This window comes from Arachis stenosperma, chromosome 6 (assembly GCF_014773155.1).
Source record: "Arachis stenosperma cultivar V10309 chromosome 6, arast.V10309.gnm1.PFL2, whole genome shotgun sequence".
NCBI classification, from domain to species: domain Eukaryota; kingdom Viridiplantae; phylum Streptophyta; class Magnoliopsida; order Fabales; family Fabaceae; genus Arachis; species Arachis stenosperma.
This window is the reverse complement of record NC_080382.1, coordinates 41,714,093-41,733,291: the sequence shown is the minus strand read 5'-3', so window position 1 is coordinate 41,733,291 and position 19,199 is coordinate 41,714,093. Positions and strand designations below refer to the sequence as shown.

Genomic DNA, 19,199 nt, shown 5'->3' with positions numbered 1-19,199 from the left:
CAAGCTCAGCCCAAGCACACACCAAGTGGGCCCCGGAAGTGAATTTATGCATCAATTACTTACCTTTGTAAACCCTAGTAGCTAGTTTACTATAAATAGAACTTTTACTAGTTTATTATATATCTTGGATTGTATTATTCAATCTCTGGATGCCTAGTCCATAGACCTTCATGGGGGCTGGCCATTCGGTCATGCCTGGACGTTTCACTTATGTATTTGCAATGGTGGAGTTTCTACACACCATATATTAAGGGTATGGAGCTCTGCTGTACCTCAAGTTTCAATGCAATTACTACTATTTTCTATTCAATTTGACTTATTCTTATTCTAAGATATTCGTTGCACTTCAACTTGATGAATGTGATGATCCGTGACACTCATCATCATTCTCACCTATGAACGCGCATGACTAACAACCAATTCCGTTCTACCTTAGGCCGGGCGCATATCTCTTGGATTCCTTAATCAGAATCTTCGTGGTATAAGCTAGAATTAAAGGCGGAAATCATGGGAATCCGGAAAGTCTAACTTTGTCTGTGGTATTCCGAGTAGAATTCCGGGATTGAATGACTGTGACGAGCTTCAAACTCCTGAAGGCTGGGTGATGAGCGGATAATTTATACGCTTTTTGGCATTGTTTTTAGGTAGTTTTTAGTAAGTTCAAGCTACTTTTAGGGATGTTTTCATTAGTTTTTATGTTAAATTCACATTTCTGGACTTTACTATGAGTTTATGTGTTTTTCTGTGATTTCAGGTAATTTCTGGCTGAAATTGAGGGACTTGAGCAAAACTCTGAAAAAGGCTGACAAAAGGACTGCTGATGCTGTTGGAATCTGACCTCCCTGCACTCAAAATGGATTTTCTGGAGCTACAAAACTCCAAATGGCGCGCTCTCAACGGCGTTGGAAAGTAGACATCCAGGGCTTTCCATCAATATATAATAGTCCATACTTTATTCGGAAATTGACGACGTAACTTGGCGTTGAACGCCAAGTACATGCTGCTGTCTGGAGTTAAACGCCAGAAAAACGTCATGATCCGGAGTTGAACGCCCAAAACACGTCATAACTCGGAGTTCAACTCCAAGAGAAGCCTCAGCTCGTGGATTGATCAAGCTCAGCCCAAGCATACACCAAGTGGGCCGTGGAAGTGGATTTATGCATCAATTACTTACTCATGTAAACCCTAGTAGCTAGTCTAGTATATATAGGACCTCTTACTATTGTATTAGACATCTTTGGTCTCAGTTTTGTTTTATTCTTCATCTTAAGAGGCTATTGATCACGTTTTAGGGGGCTGGCCATTCGGCCATGCCTGAACCTTTTACTTATGTATTTTCAACGGTGGAGTTTCTGCACACCATAGATTAAGGATGTGGAGCTCTGCTGTACCTCAAGTATTAATGCAATTCTATTTTCTTTTATTCAAATCTCTCTTATTCTTATTCCAAGATATTCATTCGCACCCAAGAACATGATGAATGTGATGATTATATGACCCTCATTATCATTCTCACTTATGAACGCGCGTGATTGACAACCACTTCCATTCTACATGCAACAGAGCTTGAATGTGTATCTCTTAGATTCCTCAACAGGATCTTCGTGGTATAAGCTAGATAGATGGCGGCATTTATGAGGATCCGGAAAGTCTCACCTTGTCTGTGGTATTCCGAGTAGGATCCTGGGAATCCGGAAAGTCTAACCTTGTCTGTGGTATTCCGAGTAGGATTCCGGTAATGAATGACTGTGACGTGCTTCAGACTCGCAAGTGCTGGGCGTTAGTGACAGACGCAAAAGAATCAAGGGATTCTATTCCAGTAGGCGCGGGAACCAACCAGTGATTAGCCGTGCTGTGACAGAGCGCGTGAGCGTAGTTTTTACTGCGAGGATGGGATGTAGCCTTCGGCCAGGTGATGCCTCCAGACGATTAGCCATGCGAGTGACAGCCGCAGAGGACCATTTTCCCAAGAGGATTGAAAGTAGCCATCGTCGAACGGTGAACCCCTATACACAGCTTGGCATGGAAAGGAGTAAGAAGGATTGAAGTGAAGCAGTAGGAAAGTAGGCGTCCCTAAGCCATACAGCATCTCCATACGCTTATCTAAAATTCCCACCAATGAATCTGCATAAGTATTCTATCCCTTTTATTATTTCTATTTTATTATTAATTTTCGAAACCATAATTCAATTTAATCTGCCTAACTGAGATTTACAAGGTGACCATAGCTTGCTTCATACCAACAATCTCTGTGGGATCGACCCTTACTCACGTAAGGTTTATTACTTGGACGACCCAGTACACTTGCTGGTTAGTTGAACGGAGTTGTGTCCACTCATGCCAATTTCAAATTCCATAATTTTACAAGGAGTGCAACTTAAAGAATAAGGATCACAATTTCGTCCACCACTGGGCGTTAGTGACAGACGCAAAAGAATCACGGGATTCTATTCCAGCCTGATTGAGAACCGACAGATGATTAGCCGTGCTGTGACAGAGCATTTGGACCATTTTCACTGAGAGGATGGGATGTAGCCATTGACAACGGTGATGCCCTACATACAGCTTGCCATAGAAGGGAGTGATAAAATTGGATAAAAGCAGTAGGAAAAGCAGAGATTCAACAGGGACAAGCATCTCCATACGCTTATCTGAAATTCCCACCATTAATTTACATAAGTATTTCTATCCTTTATTATTTAAGCAAGTATCTCTTTATATTTCCCATAACCAATTATTATCCGCCTGACTGAGATTTACAAGATGACCATAGCTTGCTTCATACCAACAATCTCCAAGGGATCGACCCTTACTCACGTAAGGTATTACTTGGACGACCCAATGCACTTGCTGGTTGATGACAAGTCATCTAAGCCTAGTTTCACTAGTCTTTTTCTCTATTTTCATTAGGTTTTATGCACTTTCTTGCATTTTAAGTAAGTGATTTGGAATGGAAATGCATGGTTTCTTTGAATCAAATAACCACCATATAATTGATGCTAAATCATGAGGTTTAGGCTAAATATAATTGCATTTTAATGATTTATAAAACCTTGTGAATTTGGTGATATTTTGATTGGTTGTTTTGATTAATTGTAGGTGAAGAAAAGAAGAAACGAAGAAAACGTGGCCTAAAAAGTGTGGCTCAAGGAAGAAAAAGTGTGGCAAAGAAAGGAGGAAGTGTGGTGCATGAAACCTTGAAGCTCACTCCAAGAGTACAATGCTCACTAAGTGAGCGCTACACTCACTCCCATGGGACCAAGGCACAATGCTCTGCTCACTTTGTGAGCTGAGCACAATAGGAAGCCAAGAAACAAGGAAAAGAAAAACAATGCTCAGCTCACCAAGTGAGCATTGTCGAAAGAATTGAGGAATAATTCAAAGAAAACAAGTTGCAAGTGCATGCCCCAAGACTTGAACCCATGACCAAGGGGGATGAGGGAGGCGCTACTCACAAGGAAAATAAGCCAAAAATAGCCAAAATGCATTCCCCAAGGTTCGAACCCCACACCTTGAGGAAGCAAGGAAGCAAGGCACCACAAGAAAACCAAGGAAAAGCTTCAGCGCATGCTTCCCATGGGTTTCGAACCAAGAACCTTCCCTTGGAAGAGCCAATGCTCAGCTCACTTAGTGAGCAGAGCGCTACTTCATGGGCATCACGCAAGCATCTCGGCACGGCCAGGGGAGTGGAGCGTGCACCAAGACACGGGCCAGCAGCACAAGACGCGCACCAAATTGGCACCAAGGCACCAATGCTTAGCTCAACTTGTGAGCTGAGCATTCCCCTGATGCTTGGCACGGTACAAGGCAAATACACACAAGGCCTCAATGCTCAGCTCAACTTGTGAGCTAAGCATCCTCCTGGGAGCACATCTCAACTTGGGCTGAAATTCAATTAAAAATCCAACTTAATTCATTTCTTCACCAAATCAAAAGCCCATCCAAATCCCAAAATTCAAGAATAGAAAGTGTATAAATAGGAGCTAGTTTGATGTAATTAGGACCTTTTTCTTTTACTTTGGAACCTCTAGACTTTACTTTGAATTTTGCATTTTAATTTGGAGCTTTTACTTTTGAATTTCTTAGAGAATTGGGAAGGAGAATTGATCTCTCTTCTTCCTTGTTCTTGCTTGAGCACTCTTTACTTTTCTTGCTTTGGATCTTGGGTGAAGAATTGAAGAACTTCTGTTTCAATCTCACCTTGAGATCTTGTTTAAATTTTCTGCATAATTGAATTTCACTTTCTGTTTATTGCTTCTGCTTCTACTCTTTCTGCAACTTGCTTACCTTTATTTTCTTTTGCAACTGTTCTTGTTGGATCAAGGAAGGATTTGAGATCTAGACTTGTTATCTAGTCTCTTCCACTCCTGAGATCTTCAACCACTTTCAATTTGCTGCAAATTAAGCACTGCTTCTCTGTTTTAAATTCTCCAAGGCATTTCACTCTTCTGTTTGAGACCCACTTCAATTCAATTCATCTTCTGCTTTTCTGTTTGTTGCAATTTACCTTTGCTTGTTTAAATTCTGCAATCCCAATTCCCAATCCCTTTTATGATTCAAGCAATTTACATTTCTTGCACTTTAAGTTTCAGCCATTTACATTTCTTGCAATCTATGTTTCTGCACTTTATATTACTTGCATTTTAAGCTTCAGCTTCTTTTACTTTCCTGCTATTTAATTTACTGCAATTCTCCCCTCTCCCTTTACATTTCAAGCAATTTAAATTTCTGTCAATTGCAAACAACTCAACCAACACTTGATTCGCTTGACTAAATCACTCACTAAACTAAAATTGCTCAATCCTTCAATCCCTGTGGGATCGACCTCACTCATGTGAGTTATATTACTTGATGCGACCCGGTACACTTGCCGGTGAGTTTTGTGTTGGATCGTTTTCCACACATCAAGTTTTTGGCGCCGTTGCCGGGGATTGAATTAGATTGACAATGATTAAGTGAAGTGTAGGTCTAGATCAAGCACTTTTTCTTTTCTGTTTCTTTAATTTTTGACTAACCCACTAACTGTTTGAAGATTTGCTTCTATTAACACGCTGACTGTTTGAGGTTTTATCTCAACTAACTGCACTCAATTTTCAAAAATACCACTGTGTGTTCCTTGTGTTGATTTGTATGTCACAGGAAAGAAGAGAAGCTAGAGGGAAGGATATTATTGAAGAAGGAATCTCTGAGGAAGAAGAACATCACGACATGAAGCCACAACTCATTACACTGATCAAGAACAATTGTTCCTATGGCGGCAACCCATTGGAGGATCCTAAACAGCACATATCCATTTTTCTGAGGACTTGTGACGCTGTTAACTTCGATAGTGTAAATTATGATGCCTATAAGCTCTTGTTATTCCCCTTCTCACTAAGGGATGAAGCTGCACAATGGCTTGAAACCTTTCCCCAAGGGAGTATCACCAGCTGGGATGATTTGGTTGCCATGTTTCTAGCCAAATTCTCTTCATCCCAACAGACCATCAAGCTGAAAGAAGGGACACATCCATTCCTACAAGGAGAGAAAGAACCACTCTTCAAAGCATGGGAAAGATACAAGAAAGCAAGTGACAAAGTGGGTTTCCAAGCCTTCTATGAAGGATTAACCCCAGAAACAAGGAAAGCAGTGGATTACTTTTCAGATGGCTTACTCAAAGCGACAACAACCACCCAAGGAACTGCAAATTTAAATGACAAAGGAGTCAACAATCAACACTCGTTGGAGAAACCAGAGAATAAAAATTCAGAAAAGGAAGTGATAAATCTTGAAGGAGTGAAAGCAATCATGAATCAAAACAAGCAGCTGCACCATCAAACTCAGCAACAATTGGAGTTAATATCTAAACAAATTGATTTTCTACATTCGACTACAGTGAATGCACAATTTCCACCATGGAAGCCACATTCTTATCTAAGAATGGGGGAATACCAACATCAAGAACAAAGGGGTTCCAACATTGTCAAACCCATGATCACAAACAACCAAAGTCAACCATTCAATAATTCCAATCAAAACCAACGCTCACAAAACATGCACCCTCAGTTTCATGAGAACTCACAAAACCAGCAGAATACCTATGCAATACCCACATTTTACCCATGCAATACATGTGAAATTCCTTCGCAAGGTTTTCCACAACCACCAGTCCATCTCATACATCTAAAACATTCAAAGAGGATCACTGACTTGGAATCAATAATGGAAAAACTCATGGAAAATCAAGCCCAGGAAACCAAACATCATGAGGAAGCACTCAAGAAGCTTGAAGAACATGTGCTGCTGTTGGTTAAGCAATTTTCATGTATGAGTGAGAAAGAAGATACCAGCCAAGAAAAACACAACAAAGTAATTTCACAAGCAGGGACGGAGGATAGAATTGAAGGAAAACAGAAAATCCCTACTGAAAAATTTGCATTAGGAGATAAAGTGATGATAAACAATCAGTCCACAAAGGTATCCCCACAGCTGTTTGATCACTACATTGTGACTGTAATCCTTTCACGGGAACTCGTAGAGGTCATCAAAGAGGAAACCGGAAAAAAATTCACAGTAAAGAAAGATAAACTGAAGCACTGTGATCTTCAGCTTCCATAGTCACAGAATGGAAGATGTCAAGCTAATGACAATAAAGAAGCGCTTGTTGGGAGGCAACCCAACTTGAGGTAGTTTTCGTTCTATAGCTATTTTAATAAAAAAAAAGGTTAATTAGCTTTATCTATATTGCAAGAAGCTAAGTTTGGTGTTGCACACCAAAACAATATAAAGGGGAATGAAGGATTCTAAGTTTGGTGTTCCACCAAAATCTCATCATAAAACATATTCTCACCTTCTGCATAATGCTAGCTTCAAGCATTTAGATAGACTAGTTAACTATTGTGCTGTTTCTTAGTTCTCAGCTTTATTACTTGTAGCAAAGGAAAAGAACTTCATATGGTTAATTTGATGCATGAGAACCACTGGTAAGGTACTAAGTTTGGTGTTCCCACACCAAAGTAAGTTCAAAAGCCCACAAATAATCAATGCATGCTAACCATTTTTTTTCAAGTGCTTGGGGAACAAGCAACTTTTAATATCACTGCAGAGCATCATACAAGCTTTTGGAAAAATTAAGCATCATCAAAGAGATGAAAGAGGAATGTGAAGACCAGCAATGATGATGATGAGGATGGGGAAAACAAAGTAAACTCCAAAAGGTTGTATTAATAAGTGATCATTTTACATCAGATATTGCTATGATTAAAAGTGATTTTACACCCCTGTCTGTCTGCATAGTATAGTTTTTTTGTAATTCAATAATTGAGATGCTTGAATAATCACAACCCTATACTCTCCAAACTTGCTTGCACTCAATTTCTCAAGAAGGCATCACATGACAGTTCTTTGAAAAGAAGGATTGAGGAATTAAACAAATTTTGAGGCAAGTAAAAGATTAGGAGAAGTGGTGGTTCTAGTTGTGTGACTATGCATTGAGGTTGCATGCTTATGAAAACTTGCATGGGAGCTCATAGGCAGGACATAAAGTTCAAAGAAGTATTGTGGAGATTCTCAAACATTTATTGATCCAAGAAGCAGCAATCAAAAGAAAAATAAAGAAAACATAAAAACAAAAAAGAACATGGCCCAAGGCTCTGAGCATCAATTACTAAGCAGAAAAGAAGAAAGAAACAAGAACTCAAAGAGTTGTTATTCTAGTAAATGCTTGTGGTCGAATTGTGTCAAGGAGAGAGGCTTGAGCAAGTAAATCCTTAGGGGTGCTTTAACACCTAATACCTTAAAACCAACTGGTTTAGGAGTATTGATTGAAAGCTTATCTAAAGAGCCGCTTTGAGACATGACACTTAGAGTCAAGGCCAAAGCACATAAAAATATAAGCTGCTTCAAGGTGATTACCTATAGAGAGATCTCCATGATACCATTTGGATGAAAGTCCTAAGACCTAAGACTTCCAAGATGTAGGGACTAGTAAGCACTGAAATCCTTGCATGAGCATATAATTTAGAGTTCACCCCATTGTCACTTAATCACTTCACTCACATGATAGCACATGTTATTCTTTAAATCCATTCTAATTGAAAGAACCTTTGAGCAGAATTCTTTTCTTGCTTGGGGACAAGCAAGTTTTAAGTTTGGTGTTGTGATGACAAGTCATCTGAGCCTAGTTTCACTAGTCTTTTTCTCTGTTTTCATTAGGTTTTATGCACTATCTTGCATTTTAAGTAAGTGATTTGTAATGGAAATGCATGGTTTCTTTGAATCAAACAACCACCATATAATTGATGCTAAATCATGAGGTTTAGGCTAAATTTAATTGCATTTTAATGATTTATAAAACCTTGTGAATTTGGTGATACTTTGATTGGTTGTTTTGATTAATTATAGGTGAAGAAAAGAAGAAAAGAAGAAAACGTGGCCTAAAAAGTGTGGCTCAAGGAAGAAAAAGTGTAGCAAAGAAAGGAGGAAGTGTGGCGCATGAAACCTTGAAGCTCACTCCAAGAGTACAATGCTCACTAAGTGAGCGCTACACTCACTCCCATGGGACCAAGGCACAACGCTCTGCTCACTTTGTGAGCTGAGCACAATAGGAAGCCAAGAAACAAGGAAAAGAAAAACAATGCTCAGCTCACCAAGTGAGCATTGTCGAAAGCATTGAGGAATAATTCAAAGAAAACAAGTTGCAAGTGCATGCCCCAAGACTTGAACCCATGACCAAGGGGGATGAGGGAGGCGCTACTCACAAGGAAAATAAGCCAAAAATAGCCAAAATGCATTCCCCAAGGTTCGAACCCCACACCTTGAGGAAGCAAGGAAGCAAGGCACCACAAGAAAACCAAGGAAAAGCTTCAGCGCATGCTTGCCATGGGTTTCGAACCAAGGACCTTCCCTTGGAAGAGCCAATGCTCAGCTCACTTAGTGAGCAGAGCGCTACTTCATGGGCATCACGCAATCATCTCGGCACGGCCAGGGGAGTGGAGCGCGCACCAAGACACGAGCCAGCAGCACAAGACGCGCACCAAATTGGCACCAAGGCACCAATGCTCAGCTCAACTTGTGAGCTGAGCATTCCCCTGATGCTTGGCACGGTACAAGGCAAATACACACAAGGCCTCAATGCTCAGCTCAACTTGTGAGCTGAGCATCCTCCTGGGAGCACATCTCAACTTGGGCTGAAATTCAATTAAAAATCCAACTTAATTCATTTCTTCACCAAATCAAAAGCCCATCCAAATCCCAAAATCCAAGAATAGAAAGTGTATAAATAGGAGCTAGTTTGATGTTATTAGGACCTTTTTCTTTTACTTTGGAACCTCTAGACTTTACTTTGAATTTTGCATTTTAATTTGGAGCTTTTACTTTTGAATTTCTTAGAGAATTGGGAAGGGGAATTGATCTCTCTTCTTCCTTGTTCTTGCTTGAGCACTCTTTACTTTGCTTGCTTTGGATCTTGGGTGAAGAATTGAAGAACTTCTGTTTCAATCTCACCTTGAGATCTTGTTTAAATTTTCTGCATAATTGAATTTCACTTTCTGTTTATTGCTTCTGCTTCTACTCTTTCTGCAACTTGCTTACCTTTATTTTCTTTTGCAACTGTTCTTGTTGGATCAAGGAAGGATTTGAGATCTAGACTTGTTATCTAGTCTCTTCCACTCCTGAGATCTTCAACCACTTTCAATTTGCTGCAAATTAAGCACTGCTTCTCTATTTTAAATTCTCCAAGGCATTTCACTCTTCTGTTTGAGACCCACTTCAATTCAATTCATCTTCTGCTTTTCTGTTTGTTGCAATTTACCTTTGCTTGTTTGAATTCTGCAATCCCAATTCCCAATCCCTTTTATGATTCAAGCAATTTACATTTCTTGCACTTTAAGTTTCAGCCATTTATATTTTTTGCAATCTAAGTTTCTACACTTTATATTACTTGCATTTTAAGCTTCAGCTTCTTTTACTTTCCTGCTATTTAATTTACTGCAATTCTCCCCTCTCCCTTTACATTTCAAGCAATTTAAATTTCTGTCAATTGCAAACAACTCAACCAACACTTGATTCGCTTGACTAAATCACTCACTAAACTAAAATTGCTCAATCCTTTAATCCCTGTGGGATCGACCTCACTCATGTGAGTTATATTACTTGATGCGACCCGGTACACTTGCCAGTGAGTTTTGTGTTGGATCGTTTTCCACACATCACTGGTTAGTTGTGCGAAGTTGTGAATTAAATTTTAGACACCATCATATTGAGCACCAAGTTTTTGGATCCATTATCGGGGAATTAATTCCATAAAACAATAAAGAGTACGTATCACAATTTCGTGCACCATGTTTTTGGCGCCGTTGCCGGGGATTGTTCGAGTATGGACAACTGACGGTTCATCTTGTTGCTCAGATTAGGTAATTTTATTTTCAAAAAAGTTTTCAAAAATTTTTCAAAATTTTTCTTTGTTTTCATTTTTCCAAAAAGATTATTTTCAAAAAATATTTTTAAATTATTTTATGGCTTCAAAACATTTAAGGATGGATTCCAGAGTTTCATGAAGCATGTTGAATCCTGGCTGGCTGCAAAGCCATATTCAAACTCCTTTGGAATTGGTCTTCAACTAATCACTACAATGCATGTAATTCCATCCTAAAGCTGACTGGCTATTAAGCCATGTCAAACCCTTTGATTGGAGCTTTAGGCTAACATAAAAAGATTCCTGAAATTCTTCTTAAAGATTTTGAATTTCTTATTTTCTTTTTTCAAATGTTTTTCGAAAAAAATAAAAAGAAAATACAAAAAAATTAGAAAATCATAAAAATAAAAAATATTTTGTGTTTCTTGTTTGAGTCTTGAGTCAATTTTTAAGTTTGGTGTCAATTGCATGCTTTAAAAATTTTTTCTTGCATTTTTCGAAAATTCATGCATTCATGGTGTTCTTCATGATCTTCAAGTTGTTCTTGACAAGTCTTCTTGTTTGATCTTGATATTTTCTTGTTTTGTGTTGTTTGTTGTTTTTCATATGCATTTTTCGTTTGTTAGAGTCCATGCATTAAAGATTTCTAAGTTTGGTGTCTTGCATGTTTTCTTTGCATCAAAAATTTTTCAAAAATATGTTCTTGATGTTCATCATGATCTTCAAAGTGTTCTTGGTGTTCATCTTGACATTCATAGTGTTCTTGCATGCATCATGAGTTTTGATTCATAATTTTCATGTTGTGAGTCATTTGTATGTTTTTCTTTCTCATCATCAAAAATTCAAAAATAAAAAAAATATCTTTTCCTTATTTCTCTCCAAATTTTCGAAATTTTGGGTTGACTTGGTCAAAAAATTTTAAAAATTAGTTGTTTCTTACAAGTCAAGTCAAATTTTCAATTTTAAAAATCTTATCTTTCCAAAACTTTTTCAAAAATCAAATCTTTTTAATTTTTATCTTATGATTTTCGAAAATTTAAAATTATTTTCAAAAATCTTTTTCTTAATTTCATCATAATTTTCGAAATTACACTGACAATTAATGTGATTGATTCAAAAATTTGAAGTTTGTTACTTTCTTATTAAGAAAGGTTCAATCTTTAAATTCTAGAATCATATCTTTTAGTTTCTTGTTAGTTAAGTAATTAATTTTAATTTTAAAAATTTAAATTTTTTTCATCTTATCTTTTTATCATATCTTTTTCAAAATTTTATCTTTTTCAAAAATTTGATTTCAAAATATCTTATCTAACTTCTTATCTTCTTATCTTTTCAAATTTGACTTTAATATCTTTTTCAACTAATTATTTGACTTTTTGTTTGTTTCTTACCTTTTTCAAAACCACCTAACTATTTTTCCCTCTTTAATTTTTGAAAATATCTCATCCTTTTTCAAAAAATTTTTTAATTAATTAATTGTTTTAAATTTTAATTTTAATTATATCTTATCTTTAATTTTCGAAAATCACTAACTACTTTTTCAAAATTATTTTCGAAATTCTCTATCTCTCCTCTTCTTCTATTTATTTATTTACTAACACTTCTCTTCACCTCTCTTCATCTCCAATCACTGCTTCTATCCTCACCCTTGTGATTGGATTCTCCACTTTTATTCCTTTCTTCTTCTACTAACAATAAGGAACCTCTTTACTGTGACATAGAGGATTCCTCTTTCTTTTCTTGTTCTCTTCTTCCCTATATGAGCAGGAACAAGGAAAAAGGAATTCTTGTTGAAGCTGATCCTGAACCTGAAAGGACTCTGAAGAGGAAACTAAGAGAAGCTAAATTACAACAATCCAGAGACAACCATTCTGAAATTTTCGAACAAGAGAAGGAGATGGCAGCCGAACCCAACAACAATAATGCAAGGAGAATGCTAGGTGATTTCACTAAATCAACGTCCAAATTTGATGGAAGAAGCATCTCCATTCCTGCTATTGGAGCAAACAATTTTGAGCTGAAACCTCAATTAGTTGCTCTAATCCAACAGAACTGCAAGTTTCATGGACTTCCATCTGAAGATCCTTACCAGTTTTTAACTGAGTTCTTGTAGATTTGTGAGACTGTAAAGACGAATGGAGTAGATCCTGAAGTCTACAGGCTCATGCTTTTCCCTTTTGCTGTAAGAGATAGAGCTAGAACATGGTTGGACTCACAACCTAAAGATAGCCTGGACTCCTGGGATAAGCTGGTCACGACCTTCTTGGATAAATTCTTTCCTCCTCAAAAACTGAGCAAGCTTAGAGTGGATATTCAGACCTTCAAGCAAAAAGATGGTGAATCCCTCTATGAAGCTTGGGAAAGATACAAGCAGATGACCAAAAAGTATCCTTCTGACATGTTTTCAGAATGGACCATATTAGACATATTCTATTATGGTCTGTCTGAGTTCTCTAAAATTTCACTGGACCATTCTGCAGGTGGATCCATTTACTTAAAGAAAATGCCTGCAGAAGCTCGAGAACTTATTGACATGGTTGCAAATAACCAATTCATGTACACTTTTGAGAGGAATTCTGTGAATAATGGGACACCTCAGAGGAAGGGAGTTCTTGAAATTAATGCTCTGAACGCCATATTGGCTCAGAACAAAGTGCTGACTCAGCAAGTTAACAAGATTTCTCAAAGTCTGAATGGATGGCAAAATGCATCCAACAGTACTAAAAAGGCAGCTTTTGAAGAAGCTTATGATCCTGGGAACCCTGCAATAGCAGAGGTAAATTACATGGGTGAACCTTATGGAAACACCTATAATTCATCATGGAGAAATCATCCAAATTTCTCATGGAAGGATCAACAAAAGCCTCAACAACGCTTTAATATTGGTGGAAGAAACAGGCTCAGCAATAACAAGCCTTTTCCATCATCTTCTCAGCAACAGACAGAGAATTCTGAGCAGAGCCCCTCTAATTTAGCAAATTTAGTCTCTGATCAGTCTAAGGCCACTTTAAGTTTCATGAGTGAAACAAGATCCTCCATTAGAAATTTGGAGGCACAAGTGGGCCAGCTGAGTAAGAAAATCATTGAAACTCCTCCCAGTATTCTCCCAAGAAATACAGAAGAGAATCCAAAGGGAGAGTGCAAGGCCATTGATGTAATCAATATGGTCGAATGCACAAGGGAGGAGAAGGACAAAAATCCTAGTGAGGAAAACCTCCTGGGACATCTCTCAAGCAAGAAGGAGTTCCCTATTGAGGACCTAAAGGAATCTGAGGCTAATATAGAGACCATAGAGATTCCACTAAATTTTCTTCTGCCATTCATGAGCTCTGAAGACTATTCTTCCTCAGAAGAGGATGAAGATATGACTGGAGAGCAAGTTGCTCAATATCTAGGAGCTATCATGAAGCTAAATGCCAAGTTGTTTGGTAATGAGACTTGGGAAGGTGAACCTCCCATGCTCATTAGTGAACTAGATACATGGGTTCAGCAAACTCTACCTCAAAAGAAATAAGATCCTGGGAAATTCTTAATACCCTATACCATAAGCACCATGACCTTTGAAAAAGCTCTGTGTGACCTGGGGTCAGGCGTAAATCTTATGCCACTATCTGTAATGGAGAAATTAGGGATCATTGAGGTACAGTCTGCCTTATTCTCATTACAATTGGCAAACAAGTCAGTAAGACAGGTTTATGGATTAGTAGAGGACGTGTTAGTAAAGGTTGAAGGCCTTTACATCCCTGCTGATTTCATAATCTTAGACACTTGGAAGGAAGGAGATGAATGCATCATCCTTGGAAGACCTTTCCTAGCCACAGCAGGTGCTATGATAGATGTTAACAGAGGAGAATTAGTCCTTCAATTGAATGGGGACTACCTTATATTTAAGGCACACGGCCATCCCTCTGTAACAAAAGAGAGTAAGCATGCAGAGCTTCTCTCAATACAGAGTCAAATAGAACCCCCACAATCAAACTCTAAGTTTGGTGTTGGGAGGCCAAAACCAAACTCTAAATTTGGTGTTGAACCCCCATATCCAGACTCTAAGTTTGGTGTTGGGAGTCCACAACATTGACCTGATCACCTTTGTGGCTCCATGAGAGCCCACTGTCAAGCTGGTGACATTAAAAGAGTGCTTGTTGGGAGGCAACCCAACTTTTATTTATCTAATTTTATTTTTATTTTATTGTTCTTTTATGTTTTATTAGGTACATGATCATGTGGAGTCACGAAAAAAATACTAAAATTAAAAATAGAATCAAAAACAGTAGAAGAAAAATCACACAACCTGGAGGAAGGACTTACTGGCGTTTAAATGCTAGTAAGATGCATCTGGCTGGCGTTCAATGCCAGAACAGAGCATGGATCTGGCGCTGAACGCCAGAAACAAGCAACATTCTGGCGTTCAGACGCCAGGAATATGCCCTGAGGAAAGCTGGCGCTGAACGCCAGTAACAAGCATGGAACTGGCGTTCAACGCCAGAAACATGCTGCACATGGGCGTTGAACACCCAGAACGTTCATTACTTCAGCGTTTAAATGCCAAAATGGTATGCTAAAGCATTTTACATGCCTAATTGGTGCAGGGATGTAAATCCTTGACACCTCAGGATCTGTGGACCCCACAGGATCATCTAGGATCTGTGGACCCCACAAGATCCCCACCTAACATATTTCCACCTTACCTCCTAATCCTATAACACACTTTCCCAAAAACCCTTCACCAATCACCTCAATCTCTTTTTCTAATTACCCCATTCACCACTCACATCCATCCACTCTTCCCTATAAATCCCACCTACCTTCAAAATTCAAAAATCTTTCCCACTCAAACCCACCCTACATGGCCGAACCTACCCTCTCCCCCCTCCCTATATATACCCCTCCATTCTACTTCATTTTCACACAACACAACCCCCTCTTCTATACCTTGGCCGAATCCTACACCTCCTCTTCTCCTCCATATTTTCTTCTTCTTCTTCCTCTCTTCTTTCTTATCTTGCTTGAGGGCGAGCAATATTTTAAGTTTGGTGTGGTAAAAGCATAAGCTTTTTGTTTTTCCATTACCATTGATGGCACCCAAGGCCGGAGAATCCTCTAAAAAAGGTAAAAGGAAGACAAAAGCTTCCACCTTCGAGTCATGGGAGGTGGAAAGATTCATCTCCAAAGCCCATCAAGACCACTTCTATGATGTTGTGGCCAAGAAGAAGGTGATTACTGAGGTCCCTTTCAAGCTCAAGAAAAATGAGTATCTGAAGATCCGACATGAGATCCAAAGAAGAGGTTGGGAAGTTTTAACCAACCCCATCCAACAAGTCGGAATTTTAATGGTTCAAGAGTTCTATGCCAATGCATGGATCACTAGGAACCATGATCAAAGTATGAACCCGAGTCCAAAGAATTATCTTACAATGGTTCGGGGGAAATACTTAGATTTTAGTCCAGAAAATGTGAGGTTGGCATTCGACTTGCCCATGATGCAAGGAGATGAACGCCCCTACACTAGAAAGGTCAACTTTAATCAAAGGTTGGATGGTGCACGAAATTGTGATCAATACTTTTCAAAACATAAACAATCCCTAGTAATGGCTCCAAAGACTTGGTGCTCAATACCATGGCATAAACACAACTTCGCACAACTAACCAGCAAGTGCACTGGGTCGTCCAAGTAATAAACCTTACGCGAGTAAGGGTCGATCCCACGGAGATTGGTGGTATGAAGCAAGCTATGGTCATCTTGTAGATCTCAGTCAGGCAGACTCAAATGGGTATAGTGATGAACGAATAAAGCATAAAGATAAAGATAGAGATACTTATGTATATCATTGGTGTAAGAGCTTCAGACAAGCGTATGAAGATGCCTTCCCTTCCGTCTCTCTGCTTTCCTACTGCCTTCATCCAATCCTTCTTACTCCTTTCCATGGCAAGCTCGTGTAGGGTTTCACTGTTGTCAGCAGCTACCTCCCATCCTCTCAGTGAAAATACGTCCCTGATGCTCTGTCACAGCATAGGCTAATCATCTGTCGGTTCTCGTTCAGGCCGGAATAGAATCCATTGATTCTTTTGCGTCTGTCACTAACGCCCTAGCCTGCTAGGAGTTTGAAGCACGTCACAGTCATTCAATCATTGAATCCTACTCAGAATACCACAGACAAGGTTAGACCTTCCGGATTCTCTTGAATGCCGCCATCAGTTCTTGCCTATACCACGAAGACTCTGATCTCACGGAATGGCTGGCTCGTTTGTCAGGCGAGCACTCGGTTGTCAGGCGATCAACCATGCATCGTGTTATCAGAAATCCAAGAGATATTCACTAAGCCTCAGATGCTTGTAGAACAAGAGTGGTTGTCAGTCACTTTGTTCATGAGTGAGAATGGTGATGATCCGTGACGATCATCACCTTCATTAAGTTGAAGAACAAGTGATATCTTGGACAAAGAACAAGCGGAATTGAATAGAAGAACAATAGTAATTGCATTAACACTCGAGGTACAGCAGAGCTCCACACCTTAATCTATGGTGTGTAGAAACTCCACCGTTGAAAATACATAAGCATAAGGTCTAGGCATGGCCGAATGGCCAGCCTCCCAATGATCTAAGATAGCATAAAAATGAAGATAGCTACCCCCGATATCTCAATACAATAGTAAAAGGTCCTACTTATAGAAAACTAGTAGCCTAGGGTGTACAGAGATGAGTAAATGACATAAAAATCCACTTCCGGGCCCACTTGGTGTGTGCTTGGGCTGAGCAATGAAGCATTTTCGTGTAGAGACTCTTCTTGGAGTTAAACGCCAGTTTTTATGCCAGTTTGGGCGTTTAACTCCCATTTGGGTGCCAGTTCCAGCGTTTAACGCTGGGATTTCTTGAGGTGACTTTGAACGCCGGTTTGGGCCATCAAATCTTGGGCAAAGTATGGACTATCATATATTGCTGGAAAGCCCAGGATGTCTACTTTCCAACGCCGTTGAGAGCGCGCCAATTGGGCTTCTGTAGCTCCAGAAAATCCACTTCGAGTGCAGGGAGGTCAGAATCCAACAGCATCTGCAGTCCTTTTCAGTCTCTGAATCAGATTTTTGCTCAGATCCCTCAATTTCAGCCAGAAAATACCTGAAATCATAGAAAAACACACAAACTCATAGTAAAGTCCAGAAAAGTGAATTTTAACTAAAAACTAATAAAAATATACTAAAAACTAACTAGATCATACTAAAAACATACTAAAAAAATGCCAAAAAGCGTATAAATTATCCGCTCATCACAACACCAAACTTAAATTGTTGCTTGTCCCCAAGCAACTGAAGATCAAATAAGATAAAAAGAAGAGAATATGCAATGAACTCCAAAAACATCTATGAAGATCAGTATTAATTAGATGAGCGGGGCTTTTAGCTTTTTGCCTCTGAATAGTTTTGGCATCTCACTCTATCCTTTGGAATTCAGAATGATTGGCTTCTTTAGGAACTCAGAATCCAGATAGTGTTATTGATTCTCCTAGTTAAGTATGATGATTCTTGAACACAGCTACTTATTGAGTCTTGGCCGTGGCCCAAAGCACTCTGTCTTCCAGTATTACCACCGGATACATACATGCCACAGACACATAATTGGGTGAACCTTTTCAGATTGTGACTCAGCTTTGCTAAAGTCCCCAATTAGAGGTGTCCAGGGTTCTTAAGCACAATCTTATTGCCTTGGATCACAACTTTATTTCTTTCTTTTTCTTTCTTTTTTTTTCGCTTGCTTCCTCTCTTTTTTTTTTGTATTCACTGCTTTTTCTTGCTTCAAGAATCATTTTTATGATTTTTCAGATCCTCAGTAACATGTCTCCTTTTTCATCATTCTTTCAAGAGCCAACATTCATGAACCACAAATTCAAAAGACATATGCACTGTTCAAGCATACATTCAGAGAACAAAAGTGTTGCCACCACATTAAAATAATTAAACTGCTATAAAATTCAGAATTCATGCAATTCTTTCCTTTTCAATTAAGCACGTTTTTATTCAATAAAGGTGATGGATTCATAGGACATTCATAACTTTAAGGCATAGACACTAAGACACTAATGATCACAAGACACAAACATGGATAAACATAAGCATAGAATTCGAAAAACAGAAGAATAAAGAGCAAGGAAATCAAAGAACGGGTCCACCTTAGTGATGGCGGCTCTTTCTTCCTCTTGAAGATCCTATGGAGTGCTTGAGCTCCTCAATGTCTCTTCCTTGCCTTTGTTGCTCCTCTCTCATGATTCTTTGATCTTCTCTAATTTCATGGAGGAGAATGGAGTGTTCTTGATGCTCCACCCTTAGTTGTCCCATGTTGGAACTCAATTCTCCTAGGGAGGTGTTTACTTGCTCCCAATAGTCTTGTGGAGGGAAGTGCATCCCTTGAGGCATCTCAGGGATCTCTTGATGAGAGGGGTCTCTTGTGTGCTCCATCCTTTTCTTGGTGATGGGCTTGTCCTCATCAATGGGGGTATCTCCTTCTATGCCAACTCTAACTGAATAACAGAGGTGACAAATGAGATGAGGACAGGCTAGCCTTGCCAAGGTGGAAGACTTGTCCGCCACTTTATAGAGTTCTTGGGCTATAACCTCATGAACTTCCACTTCTTCTCCAATCATGATGCTATGAATCATGATGGCCCGGTCTAGAGTAACTTCGGACCGGTTGCTAGTGGGAATGATTGAGCGTTGAATGAACTCCAACCATCCTCTAGCCATGGGCTTGAGGTCATGCCTTCTTAATTGAACCGGCTTGCCTCTTGAATCTCTCTTCCATTGTGCGCCCTCTTCAC

The 19,199-nt window shown here is 39.1% G+C and overlaps 1 non-coding gene across 1 annotated transcript; it reads right to left on the bottom strand.

Moving 5' to 3' along the window:
- Positions 1-12,689: 12,689 nt before the first annotated feature.
- Positions 12,690-12,793, bottom strand: LOC130938486 (small nucleolar RNA R71). The gene has a single exon (XR_009069648.1). It is a non-coding gene; the product is annotated as a small nucleolar RNA R71 (small nucleolar RNA).
- Positions 12,794-19,199: the final 6,406 nt, after the last annotated feature.